The sequence below is a fragment of the Haliotis rubra genome, unplaced genomic scaffold, assembly GCF_003918875.1.
Source record: "Haliotis rubra isolate DU_JTF1 unplaced genomic scaffold, ASM391887v1 Scf355, whole genome shotgun sequence".
NCBI lineage: Eukaryota > Metazoa > Mollusca > Gastropoda > Lepetellida > Haliotidae > Haliotis > Haliotis rubra.
The window spans coordinates 698,220-714,467 of NW_025767030.1; the positions used below are offsets into that span (position 1 = coordinate 698,220).

The 16,248-nt window shown below is 40.2% G+C and overlaps 1 long non-coding RNA gene across 1 annotated transcript in view; it reads right to left on the reverse strand.

Annotated features, from left to right (window-relative positions):
- Positions 1–15,782, reverse strand: part of LOC124285234 — a 52,719-nt gene extending 36,937 nt beyond the window's left edge. The window contains exon 1 of the long non-coding RNA XR_006900760.1: positions 15,651–15,782. This is a non-coding gene — a long non-coding RNA (uncharacterized LOC124285234). The remainder of the gene's footprint in view (positions 1–15,650) is intronic.
- Positions 15,783–16,248: the final 466 nt, after the last annotated feature.

Genomic DNA, 16,248 nt, shown 5'->3' on the forward strand with positions numbered 1-16,248 from the left:
ATGTGCTGACAATGTACCAGATGTAAAACAGACATGCTCACAATGTTCCTGCTAGAATACACGTGTGCAATGTACAGATGTAAAACAGACATGACAATGTAAAACAACAGACATGCTCACAATGTTCCTGCTAGAATACACATGTGCTGACAATGTACCAGATGTAAAACAGACATGCTCACAATGTTCCTGCTAGAATATACATGTGCTGACAATGTACCAGATGTAAAACAGACATGCATGCTCACAATGTTCCTGCTAGAATACACATGTGCTGACAATGTACCAGATGTAAAACAGACATGCTCACAATGTTCCTGCTAGAATATACATGTGCAATGACAATGTAAAACAGACATGATGTAAAACAGACATGCTCACAATGTTCCTGCTAGAATATACATGTGCTGACAATGTACCAGATGTAAAACAGACATGCTCACAATGTTCCTGCTAGAATACACATGTGCTGACAATGTACCAGATGTAAAACAGACATGCTCACAATGTTCCTGCTAGAATACATATGTGCTGACAATGTACCAGATGTAAAACAGACATGCTCACAATGTTCCTGCTAGAATACACATGTGCTGACAATGTACCAGATGTAAAACAGACATGCTCACAATGTTCCTGCTAGAATATACATGTGCTGACAATGTACCAGATGTAAAACAGACATGCTCACAATGTTCCTGCTAGAATATACATGTGCTGACAATGTACCAGATGTAAAACAGACATGCTCACAATGTTCCTGCTAGAATACACATGTGCTGACAATGTACAGAGATGTAAAACAGACATGCTCACAATGTTCCTGCTAGAATACACATGTGCTGACAATGTACCAGATGTAAAACAGACATGCTCACAATGTTCCTGCTAGAATACACATGTGCTGACAATGTACGAGATGTAAAACAGACATGCTCACAATGTTCCTGCTAGAATATACATGTGCTACAATGTACCAGATGTAAAACAGACATGCTCACAATGTTCCTGCTAGAATATACATGTGCTGACAATGTACCAGATGTAAAACAGACATGCTCAATGTACCAATGTTCCTGCTAGAATACACATGTGCTGACAATGTACCAGATGTAAAACAGACATGCTCACAATGTTCCTGCTAGAATATACACATGTGCTGACAATGTACCAGATGTAAAACAGACATGCTCACAATGTTCCTGCTAGAATATACATGTGCTGACAATGTACCAGATGTAAAACAGACATGCTCACAATGTTCCTGCTAGAATACACATGTGCTGACAATGTACCAGATGTAAAACAGACATGCTCACAATGTTCCTGCTAGAATACACATGTGCTGACAATGTACCAGATGTAAAACAGACATGCTCACAATGTTCCTGCTAGAATATACATGTGCTGACAATGTACCAGATGTAAAACAGACATGCTCACAATGTTCCTGCTAGAATATACATGTGCTGACAATGTACCAGATGTAAAACAGACATGCTCACAATGTTCCTGCTAGAATACACATGTGCTGACAATGTACCAGATGTAAAACAGACATGCTCACAATGTTCCTGCTAGAATATACACTTAAGATGTGCTGACAATGTACCAGATGTAAAACAGACATGCTCACAATGTTCCTGCTAGAATATACATGTGCTGACAATGTACCAGATGTAAAACAGACATGCTCACAATGTTCCTGCTAGAATACACATGTGCTGACAATGTACCGATGTAAAACAGACATGCTCACAATGTACCAGATGTAAAACAGACATGCTCACAATGTTCCTGCTAGAATATACATGTGCTGACAATGTAGCAGATGTAAAACAGACATGCTCACAATGTTCCTGCTAGAATATACATGTGCTGACAATGTACCAGATGTAAAACAGACATGCTCACAATGTTCCTGCTAGAAAATACATGTGCTGACAATGTACCAGATAGAATACAGACATGCTGACAATGTTCCTGATGTAATACACATGTGCTGACAATGTACCAGATGTAAAACAGACATGCTCACAATGTTCCTGCTAGAATATACATGTGCTGACAATGTACCAGATGTAAAACAGACATGCTCACAATGTTCCTGCTAGAATATACATGTGCTGACAATGTACAGATGTACAGACATGCTCACAATGTGTGCCACGTACCAGATGTAAAACAGACATGCTCACAATGTTCAATGTACATGTGCTGACAGATGTAAAACAGACATGCTCACAATGTTCCTGCTAGAATATACATGTGCTGACAATGTACCAGATGTAAAACAGACATGCTCACTAGAATACACATGTGCTGACAAATGCCAGATGTAAAACAGACATGCTCACAATGTTCCTGCTAGAATATACATGTGCTGACAATGTACCAGATGTAAAACAGACATGCTCACAATGTTCCTGCTAGAATATACATGTGCTGACAATGTAGCAGATGTAAAACAGACATGCTCACAATGTTCCTGCTAGAATATACATGTGCTGACAATGTACCAGATGTAAAACAGACATGCTCACAATGTTCCTGCTAGAATATACATGTGCTGACAATGTACCAGATGTAAAACAGACATGCTCACAATGTTCCTGCTAGAATACACATGTGCTGACAATGTACCAGATGTAAAACAGACATGCTCACAATGTTCCTGCTAGAATACACATGTGCTGACAATGTACCAGATGTAAAACAGACATGCCTGACAATGTACCAGATGTAAAACAGACATGCTGACAATGTAGCAGATGTAAAACAGACATGCTCACAATGTTCCTGCTAGAATACACATGTGCTGACAATGTACCAGATGTAAAACAGACATGCTCACAATGTTCCTGCTAGAATACACATGTGCTGACAATGTACCAGATGTAAAACAGACATGCTCACAATGTTCCTGCTAGAATATACATGTGCTGACAATGTACCAGATGTAAAACAGACATGCTCACAATGTTCCTGCTAGAATACACATGTGCTGACAATGTACCAGATGTAAAACAGACATGCTCACAATGTACCAGATGTAAAACAGACATGCTCACAATGTTCCTGCTAGAATACACATGTGCTGACAATGTACCAGATGTAAAACAGACATGCTCACAATGTTCCTGCTAGAATACTACATGTGCTGACAATGTACCAGATGTAAAACAGACATGCTCACAATGTTCCTGCTAGAATATACATGTGCTGACAATGTACCAGATGTAAAACAGACATGCTCACAATGTTCCTGCTAGAATATACATGTGCTGACAATGTAAATGTACCAGATGTAAAACAGACATGCTCACAATGTTCCTGCTAGAATACACATGTGCTGACAATGTACCAGATGTAAAACAGACATGCTCACAATGTACCAGATGTAAAACAGACATGCTCACAATGTTCCTGCTAGAATATACATGTGCTGACAATGTACCAGATGTAAAACAGACATGCTCACAATGTTCCTGCTAGAATATACATGTGCTGACAATGTACCAGATGTAAAACAGACATGCTCACAATGTACCAGATGTAAAACAGACATGCTCCGACAATGTTCCTGCTAGAATACACATGTGCTGACAATGTACCAGATGTAAAACAGACATGCTCACAATGTTCCTGCTAGAATATACATGTGCTGACAATGTACCAGATGTAAAACAGACATGCTCACAATGTTCCTGCTAGAATACATGTGCTGACAATGTACAGATGTAAAACAGACATGCTCACAATGTTCCTGCTAGAATATACATGTGCTGACAATGTACCAGATGTAAAACAGACATGCTCACAATGTACCAGATGTAAAACAGACATGCTCACAATGTTCCTGCTAGAATATACATGTGCTGACAATGTACCAGATGTAAAACAGACATGCTCACAATGTTCCTGCTAGAATATACATGTGCTGACAATGCACCAGATGTAAAAACAGACATGTACAATGTTCCCTGCCAGAATATACAAGTGTAAAACAGACATGCTCACAATGTACCAGATGTAAAACAGACATGCTCACAATGTTCCTGCTAGAATACACATGTGCTGACAATGTACCAGATGTAAAACAGACATGCTCACAATGTTCCTGCTAGAATATACATGTGCTGACAATGTACCAGATGTAAAACAGACATGCTCACAATGTTCCTGCTAGAATACACATGTGCTGACAATGTACCAGATGTAAAACAGACATGCTCACAATGTTCCTGCTAGAATATACATGTGCTGACAATGTACCAGATGTAAAACAGACATGCTCACAATGTTCCTGCTAGAATATACATGTGCTGACAATGTACCAGATGTAAAACAGACATGCTCACAATGTTCCAGACATGCTAGAATACACATGTGCTGACAATGTACCAGATGTAAAACAGACATGCTCACAATGTTCCTGCTAGAATATACATGTGCTGAATGACAATGTAAAAATCAGATGTAAAACAGACATGCTCACAATGTTCCTGCTAGAATATACATGTGCTGACAATGTACCAGATGTAAAACAGACATGCTCACAATGTTCCTGCTAGAATACACATGTGCTGACAATGTACCAGATGTAAAACAGACATGCTCAATGTTCCTAGCTGCTGTAATACAGACATGTGCTGACAATGTACCCAGATGTAAAACAGACATGCTCACAATGTTCCTGCTAGAATACACATGTGCTGACAATGTACCAGATGTAAAACAGACATGCTCACAATGTTCCTGCTAGAATATACATGTGCTGACAATGTACCAGATGTAAAACAGACATGCTCACAATGTTCCTGCTAGAATACACATGTGCTGACAATGTACCAGATGTAAAACAGACATGCTCACAATGTTCCTGCTAGAATATACATGTGCTGACAATGTAGCAGATGTAAAACAGACATGCTGACAATGTACCAGATGTAAAACAGACATGCTCACAATGTTCCTGCTAGAATATACATGTGCTGACAATGTACCAGATGTAAAACAGACATGCTCACAATGTTCCTGCTAGAATATACATGTGCTGACAATGTACCAGATGTAAAACAGACATGCTCACAATGTTCCTGCTAGAATATACATGTGCTGACAATGTACCAGATGTAAAACAGACATGCTCACAATGTAGCAGATGTAAAACAGACATGCTCACAATGTTCCTGCTAGAATATACATGTGCTGACAATGTACCAGATGTAAAACAGACATGCTCACAATGTTCCTGCTAGAATACACATGTGCTGACAATGTACCAGATGTAAAACAGACATGCTCACAATGTTCCTGCTAGAATATACATGTGCTGACAATGTACCAGATGTAAAACAGACATGCTCACAATGTTCCTGCTAGAATATACATGTGCTGACAATGTACCAGATGTAAAACAGACATGCTCACAATGTTCCTGCTAGAATACACATGTGCTGACAATGTACCAGATGTAAAACAGACATGCTCACAATGTTCCTGCTAGAATATACATGTGCTGACAATGTACCAGATGTACAGACATGCTCACATGTTCCTGCTCAATAATGTGCTGACCCAGATGTAAAACAGACATGCTCACAATGTTCCTGCTAGAATATACATGTGCTGACAATGTACCAGATGAGATGTCACAACAGAATACATGCTCTGACAATGTACCCGCTCACAATGTTCCTGCTAGAATACACATGTGCTGACAATGTACCAGATGTAAAACAGACATGCCGTGCTCACAATGTTCCTGCTAGAATACACATGTGCTGACAATGTACCAGATGTAAAACAGACATGCTCACAATGTTCCTGTAAGACATACATGCTCAAATGTTCCTGCTGACAATGTACCCAGATGTAAAACAGACATGCTCACAATGTTCCTGCTGAGAATACACAGATGTGCTGACAATGTAGCAGATGTAAAACAGACATGCTCACAATGTTCCTGCTAGAATATACATGTGCTGACAATGTACCAGATGTAAAACAGACATGCTCACAATGTTCCTGCTAGAATACACATGTGCTGACAATGTACCAGATGTAAAACAGACATGCCTCACAATGTTCCTGCTAGAATACACATGTGCTGACAATGTACCAGATGTAAAACAGACATGCTCACAATGTTCCTGCTAGAATATACACATGTGCTGACAATGTACGAGATGTAAAAACAGACATGCTCACAATGTTCCTGCTAGAATATACATGTGCTGACAATGTACAGATGTAAAACAGACATGCTCACAATGTTCCTGCTAGAATATACATGTGCTGACAATGTACCAGATGTAAAACAGACATGCTCACAATGTTCCTGCTAGAATATACATGTGCTGACAATGTACCAGATGTAAAACAGACATGCTCACAATGTTCCTGCTAGAATACACATGTGCTGACAATGTACCAGATGTAAAACAGACATGCTCACAATGTTCCTGCTAGAATATACATGTGCTGACAATGTACCAGATGTAAAACAGACATGCTCACAATGTACCAGATGTAAAACAGACATGCTCACAATGTTCCTGCTAGAATATACATGTGCTGACAATGTAACAGATGTAAAACAGACATGCTCACAATGTTCCTGCTAGAATACACATGTGCTGACAATGTACCAGATGTAAAACAGACATGCTCACAATGTTCCTGCTAGAATATACATGTGCTGACAATGTACCAGATGTAAAACAGACATGCTCACAATGTTCCTGCTAGAATATACATGTGCTGACAATGTACCAGATGTAAAACAGACATGCTCACAATGTTCCTGCTAGAATATACATGTGCTGACAATGTACCAGATGTAAAACAGACATGCTCACAATGTTCCTGCTAGAATACACATGTGCTGACAATGTACCAGATGTAAAACAGACATGCTCACAATGTTCCTGCTAGAATATACATGTGCTGACAATGTACCAGATGTAAAACAGACATGCTCACAATGTTCCTGCTAGAATACACATGTGCTGACAATGTACCAGATGTAAAACAGACATGCTCACAATGTTCCTGCAGAATACACATGTGCTGACAATGTACCAGATGTAAAACAGACATGCTCACAATGTTCCTGCTAGAATATACATGTGCTGACAATGTACCAGATGTAAAACAGACATGCTCACAATGATGTAAAACAGACATGCTCACAATGTTCCTGCTAGAATACACATGTGCTGACAATGTACCAGATGTAAAACAGACATGCTCACAATGTTCCTGCTAGAATATACATGTGCTGACAATGTACCAGATGTAAAACAGACATGCTCACAATGTTCCTGCTAGAATATACATGTGCTGACAATGTACGAGATGTAAAACAGACATGCTCACAATGTTCCTGCTAGAATATACATGTGCTGACAATGTACCAGATGTAAAACAGACATGCTCACAATGTTCCTGCTAGAATATACATGTGCTGACAATGTACCAGATGTAAAACAGACATGCTCACAATGTTCCTGCTAGAATATACATGTGCTGACAAATACACATGTGCTTAGATGTAAAACAGACATGCTCACAATGTTCCTGCTAGAATACATGTGCTGACAATGTTCCTGCTAGAACTGACAATGTACCAGATGTAAAACAGACATGCTCACAATGTTCCTGCTAGAATACACATGTGCTGACAATGTACCAGATGTAAAACAGACATGCTCACAATGTTCCTGCTAGAATATACATGTGCTGACAATGTACCAGATGTAAAACAGACATGCTCACAATGTTCCTGCTAGAATACACGTGTGCTGACAATGTACGAGGATGTAAAACAGACATGCTCACAATGTTCCTGCTAGAGTATACATGAGCTGACAATGTACCAGATGTACAAAAAGACATGCTCACAATGTTCCTGCTAGAATACACGTGTGTGCTGACAATGTACGAGATGTAAAACAGACATGCTCACAATGTTCCTGCTAGAATACACGTGTGCTGACAATGTACGAGATGTAAAACAGACATGCTCACAATGTTCCTGCTAGAATATACATGTGCTGACAATGTACCCGATGTAAAACAGACATGCTCACAATGTTCCTGCTAGAATACACATGTGCTGACAATGTACCAGATGTAAAACAGACATGCTCACAATGTTCCTGCTAGAATACACATGTGCTGACAATGTACCAGATGTAAAACAGACATGCTCACAATGTTCCTGCTAGAATATACATGTGCTGACAATGTACCAGATGTAAAACAGACATGCTCACAATGTTCCTGCTAGAGTACACAATGTGCTGACAATGTACAGATGTAAAACAGACATGCTCACAATGTTCCTGCTAGAATATACATGTGCTGACAATGTACCAGATGTAAAACAGACATGCTCACAATGTTCCTGCTAGAATATACATGTGCTGACAATGTACCAGATGTAAAACAGACATGCTCACAATGTTCCTGCTAGAATACACATGTGCTGACAATGTACCAGATGTAAAACAGACATGCTCACAATGTTCCTGCTAGAATATACATGTGCTGACAATGTACGAGATGTAAAACAGACATGCTCACAATGTTCCTGCTAGAATATACATGTGCTGACAATGTACCAGATGTAAAACAGACATGCTCACAATGTTCCTGCTAGAATATACATGTGCTGACAATGTACCCGATGTAAAACAGACATGCTCACAATGTTCCTGCTAGAATATACATGTGCTGACAATGTACCCGATGTAAAATAGACATGCTCACAATGTTCCTGCTAGAATATACATGTGCTGACAATGTACCAGATGTAAAACAGACATGCTCACAATGTTCCTGCTAGAATACACATGTGCTGACAATGTACCAGATGTAAAACAGACATGCTCACAATGTTCCTGCTAGAACATACATGTGCTGACAATGTACGAGATGTAAAACAGACATGCTCACAATGTTCCTGCTAGAATACACATGTGCTGACAATGTACGAGATGTAAAACAGACATGCTCACAATGTTCCTGCTAGAATACACATGTGCTGACAATGTACCAGATGTAAAACAGACATGCTCACAATGTTCCTGCTAGAATATACATGTGCTGACAATGTACCAGATGTAAAACAGACATGCTCACAATGTTCCTGCTAGAATACACGTGTGCTGACAATGTACCAGATGTAAAACAGACATGCTCACAATGTTCCTGCTAGAATACACGTGTGCTGACAATGTACCAGATGTAAAACAGACATGCTCACAATGTTCCTGCTAGAATATACATGTGCTGACAATGTACCCGATGTAAAACAGACATGCTCACAATGTTCCTGCTAGAATACACGTGTGCTGACAATGTACCCGATGTAAAACAGACATGCTCACAATGTTCCTGCTAGAATACACATGTGCTGACAATGTACCAGATGTAAAACAGACATGCTCACAATGTTCCTGCTAGAATATACATGTGCTGACAATGTACAGAGATGTAAAACAGACATGCTCACAATGTTCCTGCTAGAATACACGTGTGCTGACAATGTACGAGATGTAAAACAGACATGCTCACAATGTTCCTGCTAGAATATACATGTGCTGACAATGTACCCGATGTAAAACAGACATGCTCACAATGTTCCTGCTAGAATATACATGTGCTGACATTGTACCAGATGTAAAACAGACATGCTCACAATGTTCCTGCTAGAATATACATGTGCTGACAATGTACGAGATGTAAAACAGACATGCTCACAATGTTCCTGCTAGAATACACATGTGCTGACAATGTACCAGATGAAAACAGACATCCTCACAATGTTCCTGCTAGAATATACATGTGCTGACAATGTACGAGATGTAAAACAGACATGCTCACAATGTTCCTGCTAGAATATACATGTGCTGACAATGTACGAGATGTAAGACAGACATGCTCACATTGTTCCTGCTAGAATATACATGTGCTGACAATGTACCAGATGTAAAACAGACATGCTCACAATGTTCCTGCTTGAATATACATGTGCTGACAATGTACCCGATGTAAAATAGACATGCTCACAATGTTCCTGCTAGAATATACATGTGCTGACATTGTACCAGATGTAAAACAGACATGCTCACAATGTTCCTGCTAGAATACACATGTGCTGACAATGTACCAGATGTAAAACAGACATGCTCACAATGTTCCTGCTAGAATATACATGTGCTGACAATGTACGATGATGTAAAACAGACATGCTCACAATGTTCCTGCTAGAATACACGTGTGCTGACAATGTACGAGATGTAAAACAGACATGCTCACAATGTTCCTGCTAGAATACACGTGTGCTGACAATGTACGAGATGTAAAACAGACATGCTCACAATGTTCCTGCTAGAGACATGCGCTATACATGAGCTGACAATGTACGAGATGTACAACAGACATGCTCACAATGTTCCTGCTAGAATACACATGTGCTGACAATGTACGAGATGTAAAACAGACATGCTCACAATGTTCCTGCTAGAATACACATGTGCTGACAATGTACGAGATGTAAAACAGACATGCTCACAATGTTCCTGCTAGAATACACGTGTGCTGACAATGTACGAGATGTAAAACAGACATGCCTCACAATGTTCCTGCTAGAATATACATGTGCTGACAATGTACCCGATGTAAAACAGACATGCTCACAATGTTCCTGCTAGAATACACATGTGCTGACAATGTACCCGATGTAAAACAGACATGCTCACAATGTTCCTGCTAGAATACACGTGTGCTGACAATGTACCAGATGTAAAACAGACATGCTCACCACAATGTTCCTGCTAGAATATACGTGTGCTGACAATGTACCCGATGTAAAACAGACATGCTCACAATGTTCCTGCTAGAATACATGTGTGCTGACAATGTACGAGATGTAAAACAGACATGCTCACAATGTTCCTGTTAGAATATACATGTGCTGACAATGTACCCGATGTAAAACAGACATGCTCACAATGTTCCTGCTAGAATACACGTGTGCTGACAATGTACCCGATGTAAAACAGACATGCTCACAATGTTCCTGCTAGAATACACGTGTGCTGACAATGTACGAGATGTAAAACAGACATGCTCACAATGTTCCTGCTAGAATACACGTGTGCTGACAATGTACGAGATGTAAAACAGACATGCTCACAATGTTCCTGCTAGAGTATACATGAGCTGACAATGTACGAGATGTACAACAGACATGCTCACAATGTTCCTGCTAGAATACACGTGTGCTGACAATGTACCCGATGTAAAACAGACATGCTCACAATGTTCCTGCTAGAATACACGTGTGCTGACAATGTACGAGATGTAAAACAGACATGCTCACAATGTTCCTGCTAGAATACACGTGTGCTGACAATGTACGAGATGTAAAACAGACATGCTCACAATGTTCCTGCTAGAATATACATGTGCTGACAATGTACCAGATGTAAAACAGACATGCTCACAATGTTCCTGCTAGAATACACATGTGCTGACAATGTACCCGATGTAAAACAGACATGCTCACAATGTTCCTGCTAGAATATACATGTGCTGACAATGTACCCGATGTAAAACAGACATGCTCACAATGTTCCTGCTAGAATACACATGTGCTGACAATGTACCAGATGTAAAACAGACATGCTCACAATGTTCCTGCTAGAGTACACATGTGCTGACAATGTACCAGATGTAAAACAGACATGTTCACAATGTTCCTGCTAGAGTACACATGTGCTGAAAATGTACGAGATGTAAAACAGACATGCTCACAATGTTCCTGCTAGAATATACATGTGCTGACAATGTACGAGATGTAAAACAGACATGCTCACAATGTTCCTGCTAGAATACACAATGTTCCTGCTAGAATACAACAATATACATGTGCTGACAATGTACCAGATGTAAAACAGACATGCTCACAATGTTCCTGCTAGAAATATACATGTGCTGACAATGTACGAGATGTAAAACAGACATGCTCACAATGTTCCTGCTAGAATATACATGTGCTGACAATGTACCAGATGTAAAACAGACATGCTCACAATGTTCCTGCTAGAATACACATGTGCTGACAATGTACCCGATGTAAAACAGACATGCTCACAATGTTCCTGCTAGAATATACATGTGCTGACAATGTACCAGACAATGTACCCGATGTAAAACAGACATGCTCACAATGTTCCTGCTAGAATACACATGTGCTGACAATGTACGAGATGTAAAACAGACATGCTCACAATGTTCCTGCTAGAATACACATGTGCTGACAATGTACGAGATGTAAAACAGACATGCTCACAATGTTCCTGCTAGAGTATACATGAGCTGACAATGTACGAGATGTACAACAGACATGCTCACAATGTTCCTGCTAGAATACACATGTGCTGACAATGTACCCGATGAAAACAGACATGCTCACAATGTTCCTGCTAGAATATACATGTGCTGACAATGTACGAGATGTAAAACAGACATGCTCACAATGTTCCTGCTAGAATATACATGTGCTGACAATGTACCCGATGTTAAACAGACATGCTCACAATGTTCCTGCTAGAATATACATGTGCTGACAATGTACCTGATGTAAAACAGACATGCTCACAATGTTCCTGCTAGAACAGACATGTGCTGACAATAAATATTACATGTGCTGACGTACGAGATGTAAAACAGACATGTTCACTATGTTCCTGTGAGAATACACATGTGCTGAAAATGTACGAGATGTAAAACAGACATGCTCACAATGTTCCTGCTAGAATAAACATGTGCTGACAATGTACCAGATCGATGTAAAACAGACATGCTCACAATGTTCCTGCTAGAATACACGTGTGCTGACAATGTACGAGATGTAAAACAGACATGCTCACAATGTTCCTGCTAGAGTATACATGAGCTGACAATGTACGAGATGTAAAACAGACATGCTCACAATGTTCCTGCTAGAATACACGTGTGCTGACAATGTACCAGATGTAAAACAGACATGCTCACAATGTTCCTGCTAGAATACACGTGTGCTGACAATGTACCAGATGTAAAACAGACATGCTCACAATGTTCCTGCTAGAATACACGTGTGCTGACAATGTACGAGATGTAAAACAGACATGCTCACAATGTTCATGCTAGAACATACATGTGCTGACAATGTACCTGATGTAAAACAGACATGCTCACAATGTTCCTGCTAGAATACACATGTGCTGACAATGTACCCGATGTAAAACAGACATGCTCACAATGTTCCTGCTAGAATATACATGTGCTGACAATGTACCAGATGTAAAACAGACATGCTCACAATGTTCCTGCTAGAATACACTATGTGCTGACAATGCACCAGATGTAAAACAGACATGCTCACAATGTTCCTGCTAGAATATACATGTGCTGACAATGTACCAGATGAAAACAGACATGCTCACAATGTTCCTGCTAGAATATACATGTGCTGACAATGCACTGATGTAAAACAGACATGCTCACAATGTTCCTGCTAGAATACACATGTGCTGACAATGTAAATCTGATGTAAAATAGACATGCTCTGATGCCAGATGTAAAACAGACACAATGTTCCTGCTAGAATACACATGTGCTGACAATGTACGAGATGTAAAACAGACATGCTCACAATGTTCCTGCTAGAATATACATGTGCTGACAATGTACCAGATGTAAAACAGACATGCTCACAATGTTCCTGCTAGAATATACATGTGCTGACAATGTACCAGATGTAAAACAGACATGCTCACAATGTTCCTGCTAGAATGCTGACAATGTGCAGACATGACAATGTACGAGATGTAAAACAGACATGCTCACAATGTTCCTGCTAGAATATACATGTGCTGACAATGTACGAGATGTAAAACAGACATGCTCACAATGTTCCTGCTAGAGTACACATGTGCTGACAATGTACCAGATGTAAAACAGACATGCTCACAATGTTCCTGCTAGAATATACATGTGCTGACAATGTACCAGATGTAAAACAGACATGCTCACAATGTTCCTGCTAGAATATACATGTGCTGACAATGTAGCAGATGTAAAACAGACATGCTCACAATGTTCCTGCTAGAATACACATGTGCTGACAATGTAGCAGATGTAAAACAGACATGCTCACAATGTTCCTGCTAGAATATACATGTGCTGACAATGTAGCAGATGTAAAACAGACATGCTCACAATGTTCCTGCTAGAATACACATGTACTGCAATGACAATGTAGCAGATGTAGAACATACATGCTCACAATGTTCCTGCTAGAATACACATGTGCTGACAATGTAGCAGATGTAAAACAGACATGCTTACAATGTTCCTGCTAGAATACACATGTGCTGACAATGTACCAGATGTAAAACAGACATGCTGACAATGTACCAGATGTAAAACAGACGTTCTCACAATGTTCCTGCTAGAATACACATGTGCTGACAATGTACCAGATGTAAAACAGACATGCTCACAATGTTCCTGCTAGAATACACATGTGCTGACAATGTACCAGATGTAAAACAGACATGCCTCACAATGTTCCTAATGTAGAATACACACAATGTGCATGACAATGTACCAGCTGCAACAAACACGCTGAGAATGTTCTTGCTATTCACATGCTCTCTCATAAACCTACTTTTATGTGGTGCGGGTTTGGGAGAAAGAAATAGTTTGTATTAAATGATGTATGGTTTATCACTGGCGTTCAAATAATAAAAATGTGTAATTCAGGAACCAGTGTCGTTTGGCAGGCCATGCTATAGATCAGTCTTAATGCATAAACAATAGTATCGCCTGAATTTTAAAGTGCGAGTGAGTGAGTGAGTTTAGTTTTACGCCGCGACTCAGCAATATTCCAGCCATATGACGGCGGTCTGTAAATAATCGAGTCTGACCAGACAATCCAGTGATCAACAGCATGAGCATCGATCTGCGCAATTGGAACCGATGACATGTGTCAACCAAGCCAGCGAAACTGACCACCTCGATCCCGTTAGTCGCCTCTTACGACAAGATAGTCGCCTTTTATGGCAAGCACATGGGTTGCTGAAGACCTATTCCCACCCCGGATCTTCACGGGTCCTGAATTTTAAATACTTTTACAAGCTGCGAACAACAGCAGTCCCACACAGAACTGCGTAAGTCGCTGTCAGAAGCTGGTGAAGCAATGACGCAATGTAAACAATATGGACAAACTTTATGACAACTCTTTATTACGAGCTGGAGAGTGTGACGTTTCGATACAGATATTTGTACCGTTGTCAAGGAGGAATGTTAACATGAAGTGGAGGCAAAGTAGCTATTTACTTGAGTGTAACAAAGTAAACAAGAGAACAAGATAATTAACACAACTGGCTAGGCAGTGAACTGATAGAGCTAGTGGGTTAGGGCGTGGTGGGGGTGGTGTGGTGGGGTGAGGCATAGAAGTCAGAGATGTACACATGACGGGGCGGTTTAGGATTGCACATGTAATGATTGCACAGGTTCTGGGTTTGAAAAACACAACACACAAAAAAAAAATCGATAATCATAATGGGATGTATAAAGTACCCTACCCCTTGCTACTGTTACTGCTACTGCTGCTGCCCTCTTGTTTCAGTAGAGTGAGTCTGACTCTAATCGTCGAGTTGTCTTCGCAGGATGGGCTTTACACAGCGTAGAACAAGCATATAGGGAGGGGCCCTTCCCAAATATATAGCATCACATATTTACAAATATTCCTGAAAATAAACACAAAATACAGAACAGGCGAGTGACGACTATTTGAACCGCTGGCTGATTAAGTAATGATTCTCGTCTCACAGTGCTCCAGTAACCTACAGGAAGACACGTCGCTCTATACAAGGGCACTATGTCTGAACTGCACAACACAATCACAATGGGCGCGAGGATCCAGGCACTTGGTGTCAATGCAATACAAGGGCACAATGTCTGAACTGCACAACACAATCACAATGGGCGCGAGGATCCAGGCACTTCAAAGCCAATGTAATACAAGCGGGCACTGGCGTCTAGAACTTCGCAACACAATCACAATCACACGCGAGGATCCAGGCACTTGCGTCAATGTAATGCAAGGGCACTATGTCTGAACTGCACAACACAATCAAGGCTAATGGGCGCAAGGATGCAGGCACTTCGTGTCAATGTAAT